Here is a 22,125-nt window from a genome sequence, read left to right on the forward strand (position 1 = left end):
GTCTTCGATAATTTTGATAGCCACAGATTCCCCAGGGATCGGAGCAGCTCTCTAGTTTGTCGAATTATAGAACTCACGGATATTATACATATTCCTTCATTTTCCAATTGATGGAATGAAGTGAGTTGTTCCAGTACATGATTTTGGTTGAGACACATCTCTGTTGCTAGTCTGTTGTTCGTCCTAAATCGCCAGTTCAGATAAGAGACTCTCTGCCATAGTTTAAGGTGTCACATTGCAGATTCAGGTGCCATAAGCTGTGAAATGGGCTCTAAATTGACTATGTCGTCGATAATATCATTGCCCATGAGTTCTAAGGGCATTAGAGCAGCTCTATCGTTTGTAAAATTAAAGAAAACACATATATATCACATTTTTCATCATTTTCCAATTGAATGAGTGAAGTTTGTTTGATTCCTTCAAGTTTTTCATTAAGACAACTCTACTGTTCGTCCTAAACCGTCAGTTGGGATTAGAGGCTCTAATAAAGCCAGGCCTCTTCGTTTTTTTCACTTCCCCACAGTTTAAAGTGTCCCATTGCAGATTCTGGTACCATCAGCTGTGACATGCTGGCCACAAAACCTGGAAAAGTCAGGTAATTTTCAATTTACTGGAAAAGTCAGGGAATTTCTCTAAAAATCTGGAAAAAACGAATATTTTCAATTAGGATTAAAATTAAAATCAATCAACTACTAGAATTTTTTCGTTTCCTTCGAATGAAATTCAAAAATTGGCGCGCATGCGATTGTCATACCATCTAGCGTACTTTTTATTGTACTATTCAGTACCATCTGACGATATAATGTCGATAATGTCATCGGTTCCCATTCCTTAGAGATCTAGAGCAGCTCCACTCTTTGTAGCATTACAGAAATCGAAGACTCTACATTTTCTAATATAAATATTGAACTTTTTGGATTTATTGCAAACTGTACTTAATCGCGTTGAAATAACAAAATGATTGAGGTTATGTTCGACTATATAAAGTTTAAATCGGAAATGTAATTGACAGTTAGAAACATGCAGTGTTGTCAATGTTGGAAATATTAACGGGGTTCTTGTTATCGAGATTTTTTTGACTAAATAACTCAACTTCTGTTCTGTTTGTAATATACTATAAATCGAATAGTTTCATTTTACATCTTATTATGCTATTTTTGAGAGTTGTTCGGTATTTGCGTTCGTATTTGTTTCCTCTGATAACTAATTAGTTTTATCGGGAGGACGTACTGTATATATTTGATTGAATAAATGTGTATAAGCAAAGAACCACACCTTAGAACGTATGTTTGAGCGTTTCCCTTCGATGCTCCGCCGAGACCGGTGGCAGAAGGCTATTACCCATGTCAAAAGAAGGAATCTTTGTCCTCGTTAAACTATTGATTTCCACCCTCTCACGTTCAAGTGAAATTGCTTTCCCGACTCACCATAATCTTGCAACAACGCAAACCTCCAGATTCTTTATTTAACCCATGGAATTCTACTATTCATCCTGATAATGTTCGCCGTTTCCGTATATATTTAAAACAAATTTCGTGTTTCTCTTGGTGATTGTATGGAATTCAAATCAAATTTCATTTAAAAGCGATCGTAAAAACACTAGATATGTACGAGGTGACTAACAAATTATCCTACAATTAATCTATTTATTTCTTATCGCAAAAACTGCCAAATAGTTTGTGGTCACATGTTTTTATGAAAATTTGAAATTATGGTTTCTAAATAAATGATTTAATATCGTCGAAAGCAGTTTAGCGGATTAGGATGAAGAATAGATGAAGTGAATACAAAAGAAAGAGACAAAATTATGTAGCAATAGCGAAAAAAGTAAAAAGACAACATCAATTCCTAATAAGCAAAGAAACGGAAGCAAAAAACATAAGAAAAGGCAGAAAGACCCTGGAAAACTCGATTAGAATAAATAGTACAGAAAAAAGGATAAAAGCGAAAAATAAAACAACAAATGAGGTAGCAAAGGACAAATGAAGAGAAGATGAAGATCACAAAGCCTAATAAGCAAAGAAACGGAAGCTAAAAAACATGAGAAAAGGAAGAAAGACCCTGGAAAACTCGGTTAGAATAAATAGTACAGAAAGAAGGATAAAAGCGAAAAATAAAACAACAAATGAGGTAGCAAAGGACTGGAAAAGACAAATGAAGAGAAGGTGAAGATCACAAAGCCTAATAAGCAAAGAAACGGAAGCTAAAAAACATGAGAAAAGGAAGAAAGATCCTGGAAAACTCGGTTAGAATAAATAGTACAGAAAGAAGGATAAAAGCGAAAAATAAAACAACAAATGAGATACCTAAGGACTGGAAAAGACAAATGAAGAGAAGGTGAAGATCACAAAGCCTAATAAGCAAAGAAACGGAAGCTAAAAAACATGAGAAAAGGAAGAAAGATCCTGGAAAACTCGGTTAGAATAAATAGTACAGAAAGAAGGATAAAAGCGAAAAATAAAACAACAAATGAGATACCAAAGGACTGGAAAAGACAAATGAAGAGAAGGTGAAGATCACAAAGCCTAATAAGCAAAGAAACGGAAGCTAAAAAACATGAGAAAAGGAAGAAAGATCCTGGAAAACTCGGTTAGAATAAATAGTACAGAAAGAAGGATAAAAGCGAAAAATAAAACAACAAATGAGATACCTAAGGACTGGAAAAGACAAATGAAGAGAAGGTGAAGATCACAAAGCCTAATAAGCAAAGAAACGGAAGCTAAAAAACATGAGAAAAGGAAGAAAGATCCTGGAAAACTCGGTTAGAATAAATAGTACAGAAAGAAGGATAAAAGCGAAAAATAAAACAACAAATGAGATACCAAAGGACTGGAAAAGACAAATGAAGAGAAGGTGAAGATCACAAAGCCTAATAAGCAAAGAAACGGAAGCTAAAAAACATGAGAAAAGGAAGAAAGATCCTGGAAAACTCGGTTAGAATAAATAGTACAGAAAGAAGGATAAAAGCGAAAAATAAAACAACAAATGAGATACCAAAGGACTGGAAAAGACAAATGAAGAGAAGGTGAAGATCACAAAGCCTAATAAGCAAAGAAACAGAAGCAAAAAACATGAGAAAAGGAAGAAAGATCCTGGAAAACTCTGTTAGAATAAATAGTACAGAAAGAAGGATAAAAGCGAAAAATAAAACAACAAATGAGATACCAAAGGACTGGAAAAGACAAATGAAGAGAAGGTGAAGATCACAAAGCCTAATAAACAAAGAAAAACAGAAGCAAAAAAACATAAGAGAAAGTAGAAAGACGTAGGAAAACTAAAAAAGTGGCAAAGAACTAGAAAGAGTAGAAAAAAGGAATAAACTGAAAGTGAAAACTAAAATTCCAATACTCTGATACTCGAAAGTGCATAAAGAAGTTTAGAGAAGAAGAATTTTAATCTAAATTCGTTTATTCAACATTTTTTTAAAGCTATATACCCAAATATTTGACACAAAAACTAAAAGCTTGCTTACAGCTAATATATGATCCGTTTGCTTCCTAGTCGTTTATAAACTGTTGTTAAACAATCTGAATACACCAGGGAATATAGAAAATACTGTCCGAAATCGTTTGAAGAAAAAAATTTAAGGAAACAAAATTAGCGAGCAAGATGGCGCATTGAAATTTTGAGATAGGATCTTATTGCTTTGTTTCATGTAAAATTGTTTCGTACGCTAAATGAATGGACTATAACAGATTTTTATTGAGGTATATCATCAGCCGAACGTAAAACATGCATTTCTCGAAAAGATTCACTTACACTTTATTAATTTTTCTGATGGAAAGTTTTACAATTAGACGGAAACTTTTCTGTGAAAAAAAAAAAAAAAATTAGAACGCATGTAAACAAATAAGTTAACGATACGATTAGCTATTTCTGCGTCATTATTCTCTATAAAATTAGTAATTTACGTCGATTATGAAATAAATGATTCACAGTATCCTTGGAAAAGCAAATTTCAAAAAGTGCTTTAATTTAATTTAATAAAAAAATATTCGAGCTACAATTTAACGAGATATTTTTCATCATATCCCATCAATTTTTTACTCAGAACTTGATACTAAGTCACCAGATGTATCAAGTAAAACCCTAACCTCATTTACTCATCAAGAGCTACTCGGTACTCCTTTGTTTTTTTGTTCCGTCACCTTTTCTAATATTTTTTCCATTCCCCGTTGACTTCCTTGACTTTAAGCTCGAATAGTACAAAGGTTTGCACGCCAGAAGGTGTTTTTTGACTTTCCAATTTTCCCCAAAAATACTCGAATATGTTCCGCTGGGATAGTAGTTTACGTCAACCATACTTTCTGTCCAATCCTTCACGATCCTGATTACCCTTCATCGTCTTTTGGTTTTGGTTTATCTATAAGAAATGTTGAAATTTGTCCACGAGGATGATGTAGTGACTAGAATGTTCAAAACTGTTATGGGGGATTTACAAGTGAAATAAATCAGTTGGGGATGAGGTTATTCGACCTTAAAACGTGTTAATATGCACGAAACTTTTTGTTCAAACAAACAAATCTTGTAAAGTCTTCATGGAAGGCATTTTAATAGATTTTTGACTGATGAAAAGATTTGTATTGGAAATGATGAAATGAAAATTGGATCCAAAGAGAATTCCAGATGTCTCGAAGGATAATAATAATAATTATAAAGAAAACACGATGAAATGGGTTGTAATAACAGATAAATAAACATGTAGATTCGAAAAAGTTCACAGTTTTGATAATATTGATGACAAAACAGATGAAACAAATAAAAGATGTTCCAAAGCTCTCAGGAATCTATTGGAATCCAATGAATACTCAAAAAAAAAAAATAATAACGAAAAACTAGAAGATGGGTCAAATATAACCCATCATATAAATAGAAAAGGGTGCGTCAAAGAAGTGGTTAAAGATAGTTGCAAAAGATTCGAAATAACAGGATGTAGATGATGATGGATGTTTACAAGACTTCCATTTACCAATTTTCAAGGTTTGTAGTCACGTATTATAGGAAAATTCGCCATTAAATACGGATGGAAAAGCATTTTGATTATACGACGCAAAAGTAATTGCGAAAGATCTTGAGTAAAATTGTGAGGAAAAGAACCGCGACTTTTCCATCTCTTGCCAAATCGATCCGAACAAAAATATACTGCGACACAGGGCGTGTCGCTTTTGAATAATAAAAGAAGAAAATTTGTGTTATAATTTCGGTTCAAATTCGATTTTTTTTTTTCAAATTAACGAAAACAGTTAATAAAATACGTTTACATATGTATAAAATGCGCATATCAAACAACATGACCTAATCCGAGCAAGACTTCTACTGATCGATTCCCAGGTGCATGCATAGTAGATGGGGAAAAAGCCCTCCGCCCCTTCCCGCATCGGTCCATCTCTTTCTGGGGATCGGTTGTGGGTGGCGACGAACGTTCCCTTTCCCTCTACCCTAACACGACCCCCCGGTCCCACTCTCACGCTTCCGCAGCTTCTCTTATTGACCCGAAAGCCCGCCGTTAATGGATTCCTCCGATAGGATGCAACAACAGCGACAGAACACCAGTTCATAGTGGAAAAATCAAAATTGAGGCTTTTCATATTCCTCCTGCCGCTATGTTCGACCTTGCTAACCAAACTGTTCGAATTTTTCCAATGCTTAAATACGTTTTTTTATCGTATTAGTCGTAAGTCTCAATTAAATGTTTAACTAGTAACATAACCTGAAAAAGAAATACAGCGATTGGTAGTAGAAAAATTTTTAGTTAGATGATTTCGAAATCCTACCGTTCAAGTTAATTTTTCTTACAAAACGCAACAAATCGGTACGTTCCCTATCCTATTAATTGTTCCTAAAGTACTAGAGTGACAAAAAAATTGAAGAAACCGAGGAAAAGTTACAAAAATATTATTTTGAACGTGCTCCGTTCCGTGGAATGATTTGTAAATAGTTGTTTGCTTTCAAAAGTGAAAGAGGTTATTTGGGAAAGTGCTAAAACTGCTTGTTATACTAGAGCGAATTCTTTAAAAGTTTTTTCGTAGGTGCAAACTTCTTTACTACCATCTACTATTATAACAATAACCAATAACGCTTCTGTTGATGATAAAAGGAAAAATTTCCATTAAAACTGATATTTTTCTAAAAAAAATTGAAGAAACCGAGGAAAAGTTACAAAAATATTATTTTGAACGTGCTCCGTTCCGTGGAATGATTTGTAAATAGTTGTTTGCTTTCAAAAGTGAAAGAGGTTATTTGGGAAAGTGCTAAAACTGCTTGTTATACTAGAGCGAATTCTTTAAAAGTTTTTTCGTAGGTGCAAACTTCTTTACTACCATCTACTATTATAACAATAACCAATAACGCTTCTGTTGATGATAAAAGGAAATATTTCCATTAAAACTGATATTTTTCTAAAAAAAATTGAAGAAACCGAGGAAAAGTTACAAAAATATTATTTTAAACGTGCTCCGTTTCGTGGAATGATTTATAAATAGTTGTTTGGGTTCAAAAGTGAAAGAGATTATTTAAAAAAGGGCTAAAACTGTTATATAAGAACGAATTCATTAAAAGTACAAATTTCTTTTTTGCTATAACAATAACCAGTATCCGAAATTTCGCTTTTTATATTCAGTACTTTATAATAATTTTACGAAATTTATAATTCAAGAAACTCCACTGAAACATTAGTTAAATTTTCAATATTTCGTTGTTACTGTGATATCTAATGTACGAATGCAACGTCTGTCGTTGCTGTAAACAAATCAGTGTCGCCGTAGTCATCTTTTACATCAGGTTTGTTTTTACTAAAGGAAAGTGTATAAAAAGTAACGAAATTCTTCATAAAATTGGAGAATCTATCAAATGAAGCGCAAAGCACTTTTTCGATGGAATGAGTGTTTTAAAAATAGCAGAAAACAGGATTTAGATGGTTTCATTTTACGGTCGCCGGTAAAATTGTCATTAAAACTGATATTTTTTAAAAAAAAATTGAAGAAACCGAGGAAGCTTTCGTAGTGGCTTCTGCGATGTATCAGTGCTAGATAACTCTAGCTGGGAGTATAGTTTTTTCATACCTATTTCCTATTTGGGATAGGAAATAAATGTCATTACGTATCGCGGTGTTTTAGCTCTTTTCTCTTCATCTCCACACATTGACTAATTTCATCGTCGCTGTTTACCTCTTAACTGGGCATCCAGCTATGCCAACAAAAAATAGTCGCACAGGGCCAGATCAGGGTTATATGGTGGTTGTTAAATCTCTGTGAAGCCACATTAGGGTGCAGTAGCCTTGGAACGCGAACACCTCGGCCGACCTTCACTAAATATTGTAGCTACCAATGTTTTGGTACCTTTTGCGACCTTTGTCATTGACTCTCCTTTTCGATGGAATCTTTTTTGGATTTTGGATCATTATAAACGCCCATAGTTTAATCACGATTCATCTAATTATAATTCCTTTGTTCTTGAACTCACGACGTTCTATTTGACGCCGTTTTTTCATTTTGCTGTGAATTCCAGGCACCCTCATGAAGGATTCTCAGAAAATCCGTTTTGGAAATGCCGGTTTGTGCTGCATTTTCTTCTAATTTCAATAGTAGCCACCTCCAGCACGTGGGTTCGAAGCAGGAGGTTTAAAACTTCGTGTAAAGCTTCTCAAAACTTGTCTTACCATATTTATAATACCTACGTAGATTTCAAAAAGATATTCCCAAGAAGAAATCATTTAATTTGTTCTTATATTAACGGTGTTCATTAATATGGCGGATGGCGCTTATTACATAGAAAATCTGTACCCAGTGCATCAACACTTCACCTCCATCCTCCCTACATGTACACACACGTACATACAATCCGAATGCGCTGTAACTTTATGTGTATACATATCGTGTGGGTTCTCATTCTCTCAATCCATTCTACTATTCAGTTCCGCTTATACGGAGGTGGAGTGCGAATGCCCGTTTCACGTGGCGGGGTGAATATTGTGCGCGTCTCTCACGACTCGACGTAGTTCGAAATTTCGTCGTGGGGTTGAAAGTTTACAATTTCCCGCCGCCGTCGATTATATTTCCTTCTTTTTGTCGGTTCGAATCAAACGATTCTACCACTAGGTAGTATGCCATGGCTGTACTTAGATCTGCTCTTGGTAAGAATAAACGCATTTAAATAGAGAAATATGATAATCCTAAGACTGCGCCATTATTTCTATTGAACGGACGTTGTAACATCGCTTTTCAAATAATTATGATTCGATCAACCCTTATTTACTTCACCCTAACAAATCGGGACATCCAGAGATTATAGTTTCAGCTTTTGGCGTCTCGAATTTAATTATAACGCCATTATTAGGGGGTTGATTCAATTTTTAAGAAGTATTATAAAAACAACTACCCTTTTTTGGCAATACACTTATCCAAAGGTTTCTAGCATGCTTCTTCTTTTAGTAGACATCTAGCGAACCTTCCATTATTGGATCTTCTGGTATATCGAATTTATTTAAATTTTTGACATCTTATAAACTTTGCTCTTAAGATTTATAACTATCAAACAACTCGACTGATGGTGCTACAGAGCTGATTCTATCGTGTACGCCATTTCTCGTTACTGTAAACAAATCAGTATAGCCGTATACCTCATTTACATCAGAGTTGACTTTTCTGACGAAAAAATGTATAGAAAGCAACGAAATTTCTCATAAAAATTTGAAAATGTGTCAAATGAAATGTGAGGTTGGTTTTTAGATGGTTTCTGTCCGATTTGTCGTTCCATATAAAAAATTTTAACGTTTCCGTTTTTGATAAAGAGGAAATTTCCATTGAAATTGACATTTTCCTTAAAAAAAAATCATTGGTGGTGCTACAGAGCTGATACTGTGAACGTTACTGTACAATTTCTCGTTACTGTAAACAAATCAGTATAGCCGTATACCTCATTTACATCAGAGTTGACATTACTGACGAAAAATGTATAGAAAGCAACGAAATTTGTCATAAAAATTGGAAAATGTGTCAAATGAAATGTGAGGTTGGTTTTTAGATGGTTTCTGTCCGATTTGTCGTTCCATATAAAAAATTTTAACGTTTCCGTTTTTGACAAAGAGGAAATTTCCATTGAAATTGACATTTTCCTTAAAAAAAAATCATTGGTGGTGCTACAGAGCTGATACTGTGAACGTTACTGTGAACAAATCAGTATCGCTGTAGTAATCTTTTACATTGGAGTTTCTTTTTCTGAAGAAAAGTGTGCAGAAAGCAACGATATTTCTCATAAAATTGGAGAATCTATCAAATGAAGTGCAAGGCAGTTTTTCGATGGAATGAGCGTTTTTAAATTAGCAGCAAACAGGTTTTAGATAGTTTTAGTTCACGATCGCCGTCCCAGGTAAAAAATTTTAACGTTTCTGTTCATCATAAAAGAAAAATTTCCATTAAAACTGAAATTTTTCTAAAAAAAAAATTATTTGTTACTGTGACATCTAGTGTAAGAATGCAACGTTTGGCGTTTGCTGTAAACAAATCAGTATAGTCGTAGTCATCTATTACATCAGAGTTTTTTTCTAAAGAAAAGTAAGTAAGTATAAAAAGTAATGAAATTTGGAAACTGGAAATTGGAAAATGTGTCAAATGAAGTGCAAGGCTGTTTTTCGATGGAATGAGAGTTTTGAAAATAGCAGAAAACAGGTTTTATATAGTTTCAGTTCACGATCGTTGTCCCAGGTAAAAAATTGCTATAAACAAATCAGTATAGCCGTAGTCATCTTTTACATCAGGGTTGTTTTTTACTGAAGGAAAGTGTATAGAAAGAAACGAAAGGATTTTAAAAATGGCAGAAAAGTGGTTTTTTATGGTTCCTGTCCGATATGCCGCTACATATCAAAAATTTCAACAACTTCTGTCTATGATGGAGGATAATTTTTCATTAAAACTGACATTTCTCTCAAAAAGCCTTGATATCTAAAGAAAATCTCAGGTGTTTTACAGATTTTTGACTTGTATCCAAATTTAGAATAAAGAGGTCTTATAAATACAAAAAAAAAGAAAATTTGCTTTCGCTCTAATTTACTCTAACTACGCGTTGAGCTGTCATATATTTTGCTCAGCTAAATGCAGCTCTGCAATAACCATTCTACATGTTCTGGGGGTCAAACAAAGTTTTTTTTTTTTTAATCTGGACCAGCTCCCGAATATTCTTTATACTAAATGTCACCTGAATCATTTACATAAAGCAAAGCACGAGACTTGGGAAGGGTCTAGGACTCATCATAAAAACGAAAATTCTCATCAAACAACCGTTCCGAAAATCATTTGGGGTTAAAAACGCCATCTATTAAACAGTTGAAACGTTTTGTTCATGAAAGGAACTTAAAAAAATCCCGAATGAGCGAATCAAAGTTCGTAGCAATGACAATCGTCGAATAGTGAGTTACTGAGGATCAAACTATTAACTAAAACGTTATTCTGAATGAACATGTTAAAATCATTCGATTTGTGGGAGATCAAGAGATTCCGGTCCCCTTCTTTCTTATTGAATATTTTCTAGGGTCAAATCTACAATCATGTTGTGAAAAATCTCGTTATTTAATAACTAAACCTCGTATACTAATCATAGAATAATATTTTTTTCAAATATTTACACTAATAATAATAAAATTAGTCTTAAATTTCAAATAAAAAATTTCTTAACACCATCCCGAAGACGCGGCCATCCTAATTTTTTGACAAATATTTCAACGGTCAGTGTTCTTAGTAACAACCTTAGAAAAGTCGTTGTACTTACTTGTTACGATGGGATATGCTTGTAAGTGCCCTCTGACCCTATCTTGGCGGCCGAGGAAATCAATACTTTACCAAGGAGGCAGCATACGGCATTTTATACTGTGTTCTAGCCAGTACCGGATTTAATCCTAAATAAATATGATTCAAATTACGTAATACAAAGAAAACATTTCCTCCGGAGGAAGGAGTAATTCATCCCTGGCAGTAGCAACAGTCACGTGGCTTGTACATGGTCGAAGTTAATTATAATTTTTGTACTGTAGCATTCAAATCAAAAGAAACTAATTAAACCGGACGTAATTTGAAAAATAGAATATTCAAAATTTCTGAAAGAATATATTTTAAATTCTAATTAGAAATTATTGTTAATTTTGTTTAAATACGGTTCTGTTAGGTTCTCTTTTCAGTTCCGTCCGCTGTAGCGTCAGTTATGTGAAGGAGATACAACTTCGCCAACTAAATTGTATATTTGAGGAGAGATACGAACAAGGAGGCTTAGGGGGTGGTATATCGGGGAGTAAAGGGTGAGAAAACCCCAATATTGACAGAAATGCGCCACAGGAATCACCGCTTCGTCGTATTATTTTTAGTCTGTTGTATTAGTGCGAATATGATTCCATTAAAATCAAATTCAACATTTATTATCAATTGATATTGATATACGAGTAAGTAGAAAAGTTTGTAGATTAATATGTACCCCGAAATTGACACTCGAACATTCGAAAACGAAAATAGGATGTACAAGGCAAAGCGATCCCCCTGTAATTCATCTTATCTCCTTTTTTATGGATAAGGTAGTTTCCTGCAACGCTCTAGTCATCTGGTATCAATTCTATCCCCGTGGCAGCTTTCTGAAGGTTTCTCCTCTTGTCGGAGGGTCCATTTGATCACTGCTTTGGTCGTCGTTAATGCTCACGGTTGCCCCAGTTTAAATGGGGGTATCCCGATCCAGTAGCTATCTTTTGAGGGTCAGATATTTATCCATTGGAAAAATACTTTCCTGGTTGTCCTAGAATGGGTCCAAAAAGTTTCCGGAAATGGTTCTAGCAAACCTCTTGTACTTTCTACGTCAGGTGTTGATTGAAAAATTCTTAAATTGAAATGTTTAAGAGGTCTGTAAACTGATGACATCATTATTGGTCCATGTTCTTCTCCATTGGTCATATTGGTGACCTGAAGATAATGTATGACTTATATTCAGGCATCTGCAAATAGTGTTTGTCTCTGATATCATCAAAATGTTTCCAGACCAACACAGGACTAAAACAGGAGGATCCTTTATCCACTACGCTGTTTAATACAGTATTAGACGATGCAGATTTACGATTCAACGAAGATAAACCGAAGTTCATGGTAATTACAACACCATAAAAAAGAAAAGACAATGAGTTTGGAACAGGTTCAAAATTATGTATATCTTGGGGTGGTTATCAAGGATGTCGGTGACGAGGGAGAAAATCTGGAAGCGATGATGATTCCCTGCATAATCAATCTCTGGAATTCGTCGTCCCCTCATTATAATTTCTTCTGAAACCTTGTTTGGTTCAACGCTTTTTCTTTTAAATGAAAGTTTTTAATCCCAAATAATCCCTCCAGTGGCAATCACGACGGTTTACATTTTTACCTTGATTCAACTATTTTGAGACGCTAAAATGGGTGGAAAGGAATACCAACACCTAAAAAAGCATAAAGAAGTTTTTGGGCGGTAACTTGATGATCACTGTAAATCGTAAATTAACTCATTTGACCTCCCAAATCGTCAGATTCATTTCCAAATGTTTTTTTTTTCTCTGGAATTATGTAAAACGGAATGTTATATGAAACAGATATAAGTTTGAACATATTAAGGAAAAAATAATACATTTTATTGTTAATAGATGGTAGGGGGCGGTCAGGAATCGTGGACCTTCTAATCCATGGAAAAGCTGTTGGTTTGAACCTTGTTTGGTGCTTATTCAAGTGAAGCAGTTGATTGATAAGAGAGACTAGACGCTCATCTATATAAGCCTTTAGTTATTTCCACAGAATATGTGGAATCCGATTACGAAAGATTAGGTTCTTGGTTCTACGTCAGTAACGAATGGATTCAAGTTATAGATCGTACTGGACATATCGAAAGATTTTGACATGGTTTGGGATGAAAACGTTCTAAATAAATTGCGATGGAATAACTTGAACGTCCTTAGTTATCGTTTGGCCTTCATAGCTTCCTCAAATACTGATCCATCCAGCTCGCTATCGATGGACACACCTCAGAAAAGTTTGAGGTCAACGTTGGTGTTCCCCAGAGATGTATCTTGTCACCTGCGATCTTTCTCCCGTATATCAACGATTTACTCGACAAAATTACAAAACCGGTCTTGAAATCAAACCTTTTTAGCCATGGAGGTTTGTATGGCAGCTCTGTCGACTAAGCAGATTCAGATTGAAGTGTTTCTATGGTGTTGATTGAATATAGCATTTTCGTATAGCCTGCTCCAGCTATTCATCCTGGAACCATGTTTGTACCAGATTTGGTATTGCAGACTTAAGAGTCACTAGTCTGCTATTATCTAACAATTATTTTTGCCCCAAAGTTCTTATTATTAATATTCGCATTTGGCCACTGCTTATTGGACCTTCACCAAGAGTCTGCGTCCAGATTTCCGCTCGGCTAGTTGCTCTAGTCAGCAACTCGTTATGGATATGAAGCCTCTAAGCTATTTTCATGATTTCGATTTAAGTAACCAAACGGTGGATCAAGAGTAATGCATTTTTGTTGTAGGATTAACAGCTGTGAAAATTTGGGCTTGAGTTCTCTTTTTCTGTAGATTCTACAACTATTTCTTCGTATTTTCTTTATACTGACCGATCTAGATTCTAATAAATAGACTTTTTGAAGCGTGTAGTAGGAATCAAGTGATAAAAATTGAGTAAATTAAAAATTTATTAACTACATCAGATGTAGCTTCAGTTTTATCAATCACAAACCTTAAAATTGCGGTAGCTAAATCCGGAAAATGTACTTTGGCCCTTAAACGTGACCCTTCATATATTACATCACCCAATAAATCGTATGACTGACACACAGATGGCGATGTCGTTTATGACGTACCAACTTTCAATTTTCAAAACTACGGATTCAAAACAATTTCGTTTATTAATTTATTATTGTTTATGATGAAAAAAATACTGAACTCTGCTTCATCGAAAAGAAGCATTTGTTATTGGTTGGTTAATTTAAACGTGGTTGTACAAACACCGATGATGGTGAACGTTCTGGTCGTCCAATTGAGTTGGTTACTCCAGAAGACATTAAAGAAGTCCAAAAATTGGTTATATTTAATCGAAAATTGAAATTGCGTGAGATAAATGAGGTCTTGAAGATATCAGTTAACAATAATGCATGAACATTTGACCATGTGAAGGTTTTTTTCAAGGTGGGTGCCGAGTTTACTCTAACAGTCGATCAAAAACAACGTGATGATCATTAAGAGCAATGTTTTACCATAAAAGATCATCATCTGAGTAGATTGCATCCGTTGAACCAGATCCCAAGCGTCCAAAGGCACAACAGTCAGTTGGCTTCATTATTTTGGGATACGCATGGAATATTGTTCATGGACTATCCCCAAAAGGAAATGACAATCAATAGCGATTATTACATCGAGTTGTTGGATCTTTTGAATGCAAAAATCATGGAAAAACGGCTACATATGTTGAAGAAGAAACCAATTTTCCACCGAGACAGTGCACCGATTCACAAGTCGATGGCAACGATGGTTAAATTGAACGAATTGCGTCATCATCCACCGTACAATCCAGATATGGCCCCCAGTGTCTACTAGCTATTCGCTGATCTCAAAAAAATGCTCGACGCTAAGAAATTCAACTCATATGAAGAAGCAATTGCTGAAACTGAAGCATATTTTGAGATTAGAACAATTTTTTACGTTAATTCAGCTTTAATTTATTTTATACCTCTGAAAACGCCAACTTAATGTCCGAAAAAGTTTGTTAATTTATATAATTCGTTCTCCACGAATCTATTTAAGCGTATAACTTCGATTTTTGTACGTTGAATCATATTCGTCGACGTCAATACTTTAGATTCGATTACGAGAAAGTGGAATGTCGATAAACTAACATAGGAAATGTGACAACGCCGCCTCCCCGTTCAAGTTTAATATATTTAACGTGATGAAAAAATCACTTAAAAATCTATCCGGCTGCCCGGTCTGTTGAATATGTACAACAAAACTACACTATTATCGATTAATATGTGGTATTATCTCCGTCTCTTTCTCGTTTACGTGTATGTGTGTAATAGTGGAGAAAGGATTGTCAAATGAGGCACAGACTAGGTGGCTGTGATTACGGTTAAAGTCATTTAATACGTGGATTTTATCAAATTTTAAAGACCTCCACACACGATCAGATTTTTTTGTAACGAACTCGTTCCAATAAATTCGGAAAAGTGCCACAACTAAAAAAGGATGTGAGAGAAAACGAGGTTAGGAAAAGTTTTATTTTCGTCGAAATATCTTCCATTGAAAATGTTTGTTATGTAACTTTTTTTAACCTAAAGTCGTTCAAATATTGTTCCAATTTAGTAACTTGATAAGAACCCAATAAAAACAATTCCCCTTAATTCTCTACGTTATCCAAGGAAGTGTAGTTAATATACGCATTGAAAATTGCGTCCAGTTAAATCTAGAAAAAACAAATGATCGCAAACAGGAGGTCATTATCCTTCAGGATGATGATTTCCAAAGTCATGAAATCTAAATTGGTTTGGAAATATCTGGACAAGCTAAATGAGTTAGGCTGCAATTTAGATTGAGTAAGGGCAGTTTAATCTAAGATCTTAACCCTTCTTTGGTATCTACAACAAAATAATAAAGAAAGCGTTAGAAAAGAAGTTACATAAGGGTATCTACAAGGGTTGAGACAGGCCAAGACAAACCTATAATCAAAGATCCACTAAATGTAGCAAAATAAGCAGATTCTGCTACCACATTCTTTGAAAATGTGAGGGACTATGGACTATTTCAGAGCAATACACCTGGGAGCGTATGTAATATAAGATGGAGATTGAAAACTAAACCAATCCCCATCCCCCAAACCTAAACATTGTAATAGGAATGGAATTAACAGATTGTCAAGCATTTAACTGCCTATATCACGTTTTCATTGTCGGAAATCTTTGACCACCGATCCGTTTCTTTAACTCTGGTAACAGAAAATAATCCGAGAGAGCTAAATCTGGCGAATAGGGTGTATTAAGTAGCAAATTAATTTTGCCCATTACAATAACGGGTGTGTGAGCTGATACATTTGTCATTTCTTCTTAGCTAAATACGGCCGTTTTTGCTTGATTTCTTCGCTCAATAAGTTCGCATAATACTCGATGTTGATAGATGGAACGGCCTTGGTCATTTTTGGAACCAGGTCCTCCCTTTTTAGTCCGTTGTTTTGATTGTTATTTTGCATTCTTTGTACCAATCGACACGAGGTTGTTTCGGCGATTGTCGAATTATCCGATATCCAACGCGAATAAATCTTTTCGACAGCTAAATGTTCATGCAATCTTGAATGTATACTAGTAGAACTAAGGCCTTAATCACACGGTATATCAATCAGTTTAAGCACAATATCGATGTTTTATGGCAGATTTTGCACGACATTCTTGAAATTCATCCTGTAGGGAAGTGCGACCACGATTGAATTCGAAAAACCAGCGATAAACGATGGCTGATGATGTTGTTTCATCACCAAAATCCAAAGCGAGTTGATCGAAACACTGCCGTTGGTTTAATCCACGTCGAAGGTCATTGAAAATGATGGTACGAACATTTTAGCGAAATTCCATTTTTCGACCAAAGTATCTATTTAAACATTTCAAATAGCCCTCGTACGACAACACGTTCTGAATACGTTCACCATTAAAAACGTCAAATCTTAATTTTTCACGAATCTAACGTATAAATACAAAATTAATGAATATTTCCGATGTTTAAAGATATTTTCAATATTGAAACGGAATTATTCGTGAGTAATGATAATATGTTGGTTAATATTTTGAGTTTCGTGTGTAGACAAAGCTCAAAGCCAATCCGGTGGCAATATGGAAGCTGGCAGTTGGTGTGTTGTCGCATATACTCTTACCCGAAACTGTACTTCGGCCAGATCGGCGCGAGTGAGATATTCTAGACGCCCCCTCGCTACCCACCCAACCCCTCTTTTCCCCATCCACCCGTCCCGAGCTCTCTTTGCACACTAGAGAATCAACCTGATGACGGTTGTTCCATTTTAACCCAGAAAATTCCATCTCTATCTATATCCGATTCTATTCTATGATACGTATTATCCGCCATGTTTGAAATTAAATAGATTAAATCCCATACAAACTTATTCTAATTCGGCGTATTCATGTGCCGGTATTTAGTGGGTTTTCCGGTTAATTATACGTTTAATTAGCAACAAAAAAACATGATATTCCATTATTTTTTGTGTACGTTTCCTATTAAAGATGTATTTTCAATCGTTATGTCCAAAAATCCAGAACTTCAAAAAGCAAATTGAACCGCTTGTAAAAAAAATTATATATTTCCGATTCCATTTGAAGTATCGATTTAGTTTTGACATGAATCAATTGAGAAAATATGTGTCTTTGTCACACTATATCTTGGATTCGTTTAGTTTCATATTTGCGAAAAATATACAGGGTCAAAGTTGAAGTATTTTTTTTTTTTGAAAAATAACACTATATAAATTTATAATATCTGCAGTTGTGGAATGGCAACGTTGCAATTGAAGAAAATCGGAAAAGGAACGTTGATACTATCATAGAAAAAATACAAAAACTTTCTCGTTATTATACAAAGCGATTTATATGACATGAAAGTTGAATTTCATTGGGAATCATTTTGTTCGGATTATAAAACAAAAAATGCCCTACATTCCACTAAATTTCTGTAGGAATGGGTTTTTTGATACAAGGAGTTCGAAAAAGTTATCAAAAAAAATTCTTATAGGCCGAGAATTGAGAAAAACTAACATTTGATCTGGAAAGTAACATGATTTTTTGATGAAAATAGACAATATTTCAGACAAGTTTAGGTTTTTATTAGTAATTTTTCCTATCAATTTATTATATTTCATTATATCCCTCACCAAAAGTCACTTTAAGCTGAAAAACTTTGTCGTATCATCTCGTATCTATAAAAATTATTCGAAGTTGATTAAACGTCGTTTTTTACGAATTTTTTCAATAAAAAATGTCGTACAATGATATTTACCAAAATAGGCAACTATGCCATAAACAAGATACCATCTAGATATATAATACTAATAAAAAAAGGGCCAATCTTCGAAATCTGTACACTCGCCAAACCGAACAAACTGGGTCGTAATTTCATCGATCGATCAACATCACCAGCAACTTCCGACAACTTCCAACGAAACTTCTAGATTGCTGTTATCTTTTTTTCAAGGACGTTGCTAAATTCAATTTCTAAATTTTTAAACAAACATCGAAACAAAAATACTTGAATATACGTAAAAATAAAAATGGTATAAATGACATATTTTCATCCTGAAATATTTGTAAACCCGTCGCTTCTTCATTCGAAACCATAAATCGTATTTGTAGACATTGAAAAGCATCTGACATGACTAACTATCTCATGAAACTTTCACTTGCGCGATATTTCATTTTATAAAAAATATTACGTGTTGAAAATTGTTCATTACTCGATGAAAAAAGACTGTGTAACATCGATTTTGTAAAGAAGCTCTACAGGTATCCTACGGAGGTCTCTAGAGACCACTAAGAGGTTCGAAGGCGGCTCTAAAAATAAAACGCGATACGAATTATCGATTAGATTCTCTTTTCAAGTACGCCACCAAATAGAATTTCATTTTGTGTTGGATTCGACGATTTTATTTCTAATTTAGTGAATACAATGTTGTCAAATTGGAATTATTAGAATAAATTCATTTTCGCGTTATTTAATTTATCACAAAGGAGTCTGAATGTATTTTTATCCACTTTATAGTTATTACTCGTATTTCGAAAAGTTTCAGCATTCGGAAATCATTTTGGGTTAGAAATTTTTTTGACAGTCTTGGAGTTGCGCAGAGAACACAGTACAAAGATACTAATTAAAATTACATCTACGTTTCAGCGCCATATGTTCCGGAACTGTAAATGCTTAATGTAAATTAGCTTTTCATCACTAAAGTACAACCCATTTTGAAAATATTGGCGTTTAGAAAATTCGTGCATGTTTTCGACGCCAGCTCCCCGACTATAAAAGGTTAAATAATTACCTCTCGTACTATATGATTGTAGAGGCGTCGTATTATATTTCGTAATTCCTTTTTTTTAATATCTTACAATTAACACCTCCACTTGATTAGTATTAATAATAATAATGGATTTTTTACTTAATTTTTGTTGTTAAATTTAAAAAAAAAACATATTTCCAGTTACGACCGAAATCGATTTATACTTGGCAACGTCTCATGTCGTTGAATTTATTTTTTGTATGTAGGTTTAGTTAATTACATAGACAAATCTCACAAAAACTAATTCAATATTTCAATTCACTATTTAGTCCGGAATAAAAATATTCTCTTACTTTTTATTTGATTCATTATAAATATTTTAACTCATTTAAATATTTTTAATTTAAAAATTAATGCGCTTTTTTATTTTTGTGGAATAACTAGTTAAAAAATAGCATCACGTGTTTAATCTTTTGATTTTGGAATCATACTACATTCAAAGGGCCTACAACAATTTGAGGGCAATTTTTGTATTTTGACTGATAAGGGCTGGGAATAAATAGCTTAGACACTTAATTTTATTGTACTAGAAATTTTTCGTTAAAATATGTTCTTAGAATTCCAAAAAAAATTTGGAAATTTCCATTCCGAAACCGAAATATTTCTATATTCATTTATTAATGGGTAATGTTCAATTTTCATTATGCAGGAAAATCTATTGATTCAAGTTTTGATTTTACTTTGGAAAAATGAAGGTCATTTTATTTTTATTATAACTATATCAATATGTACGGAAAAAACTTTTATCTCAACTTAGGGGCCATCCAATAGTTTTTTGACGTCACATGTTGAAATTTAAAATACTAAAACGCAAAGTTTGGATGTGAATTGAAAATTTAAAAAATTTTATGAAATGTTAGACTTTATGTTGATTTTATTTGATTATTATTTAATAAAAATAAGTAAAAAATGATTCGATTATTTTCAAATACATACATAAATTTAAAAAATGTGTGACGTCACATCAGGAGGGGGGGTTATAAAAATGTGGCAAGCTGTGACAAGGACGGAGGGAGGGGTTCAAAAGTCCTAAAATTCGTGTGACGTACTTTATGGATGGCCCCTTATTTTGAAGGTTTTTTAAGGCTCTTTAAGAAAACGTTTACAAATTTTCTTCAAAAACATTTTTTCGTTATTTAACTTTATAAAGTTTCAAATTTTCAACTGCGATTTGAAATTTTTTTATCGAGGTATAACTCGATAAATATTGCAGCTATAAAAATCAAATAAAAAACAAACTCTTCCGTAAATTGTATGTTTCAACTTTGTTTTAAATGGTTTTTTCGTAAAATGCTGAGCTTCAGATTAAAAGCCCCATATAACTTTTGAACCCACGTCTATGTTCAGTATCATGATCCAAAAAAATTGCTAGTCAAGAACCATTATTGACTGGACTAATTGCGTTGATAGATTACAGTGTTGTCATTTTTCATGTTATATTTGTTTTTTATTATTAATTACGTATTAATTTTAAATTTTTTATTTTAATAAGATAAACTATTTTTTTTCAACAAATATTTCACGTAGTACGTATAAAGTAACATAGATAAAATTTAACTATTATACAGGGTGTCCCACATCCAGTTGAAACTATCCGTATAAGGCAAAATACTAAAATCCTGAAAATTTCTACGTTTAGGTTTTCGGATACGATAATTTCAACTAAAATGTTTTCAAAAATGGCCAACTTCCTGTTCTACCGGAAGTCGACCTTAACTTTGTTATTTTAAATGGAACACCGTGTACATTAATACATTTTTGAAATCTACGTAATATATTAGTATACTTTTATCTAAAAACTTTTTTCGAAAAATATATAATTCTTGAGTTATTAATTTTTTTGTAAAAAATTTGATTGTTGCAGATCCTTATAAATTATTTTTTTACGAGGATACCATTGAAGATATGAAAATATTTTCTATTCGGTTGTTTTTAGCAAGATCAGACGTATTAGAATCTACGTTGAAAAATTTTCCATTTTATACAGGGTATGTACGAAAATTGATCAAACTTAGACCACACCTGCATCTCTAAAAATTTACTGAAAACGTTTAATATCTGGATAACGGTAAGTTTTAAGTATAGGAAAGTATGCATGAGTTTGCTTTATTTTTTACCCCTGAATGCATTAAAATAGGAAAAACAGGGTGGTTCCATTTGAAAAAATAAAGAAATTTGATAATTATGAAGTTAAACTTTGAACACTCTTTATACACATCCTGTATAAAATGAAAAAAAATTTTTACATAGATTCAAATTCGTCTGACCTTGTTAAAAGCAACCGAATAGAAATTATTTTCATATCTTTAAGGGTATCCTAGTAAAAAAATAATTTATAAGGGTCTGCAATGATCAAATATTTTACAAAAAAATGAATAACTCAAAAAGTATGCACTTTTCGAAAAAAGTTTTTAGACAAAAGTATACTAAAATTTTACATAGATTTCAAATATGTATTAATATACAGGGTATCTAATTCAAAATAACAAAGTTACAGTCGATTTCCGGTAGAACCGGAAGTCGGCCATCTTTGAAAATATTTTAGTTAAAAAGATCGTATACGAAAACCCAAACGTAGAAATTTTCATAATTTTACTAAAGTATTTTGCTATATATACAGATAGTTAATGAATTTATTATTAAAACAAAATAAATTCCCCCCTTTTTTTTAATATAATCAATCAAACCATTTATCCCCCATTCAAAGCGAAACGTAATCCCTACTCGGATTCGAAATTTGCTGCGTCAACTTCCGTCCCATTGCTGCTGTGTGAATAAACGTCAAAAGCGGTCCGTAGCGGAATGCCGAAAGCGAACATAAATGGCCAAACCATTTGTTGTCTGCTGAAACGAGTGAGAGGAGATGAAATCGATCCTATGGTCGACGATCCATTTTATCCCTACGGCGGCTCGTCCTCGGTTGACGAGCCACCAAGCGAACGCTGCGAGAATGAGCGAAGAATCGAAGGTGGCCCATGCCACCGCCCGAACTAATATGTTCCGCACTCAACACTTTACACCACGTGACCTTGTG

The 22,125-nt window shown here is 33.7% G+C and overlaps 1 protein-coding gene across 7 annotated transcripts in view; it reads left to right on the forward strand.

Annotated features, from left to right (window-relative positions):
* LOC130443396 (serine/threonine-protein kinase tousled-like 2) overlaps positions 1–22,125 on the forward strand; it is a 107,210-nt gene that overhangs the window by 15,958 nt on the left and 69,127 nt on the right. The gene's annotated exons all lie outside the window — the stretch shown is intronic.

This window comes from Diorhabda sublineata, chromosome 4, assembly GCF_026230105.1.
Source record: "Diorhabda sublineata isolate icDioSubl1.1 chromosome 4, icDioSubl1.1, whole genome shotgun sequence".
Lineage (NCBI taxonomy): Eukaryota > Metazoa > Arthropoda > Insecta > Coleoptera > Chrysomelidae > Diorhabda > Diorhabda sublineata.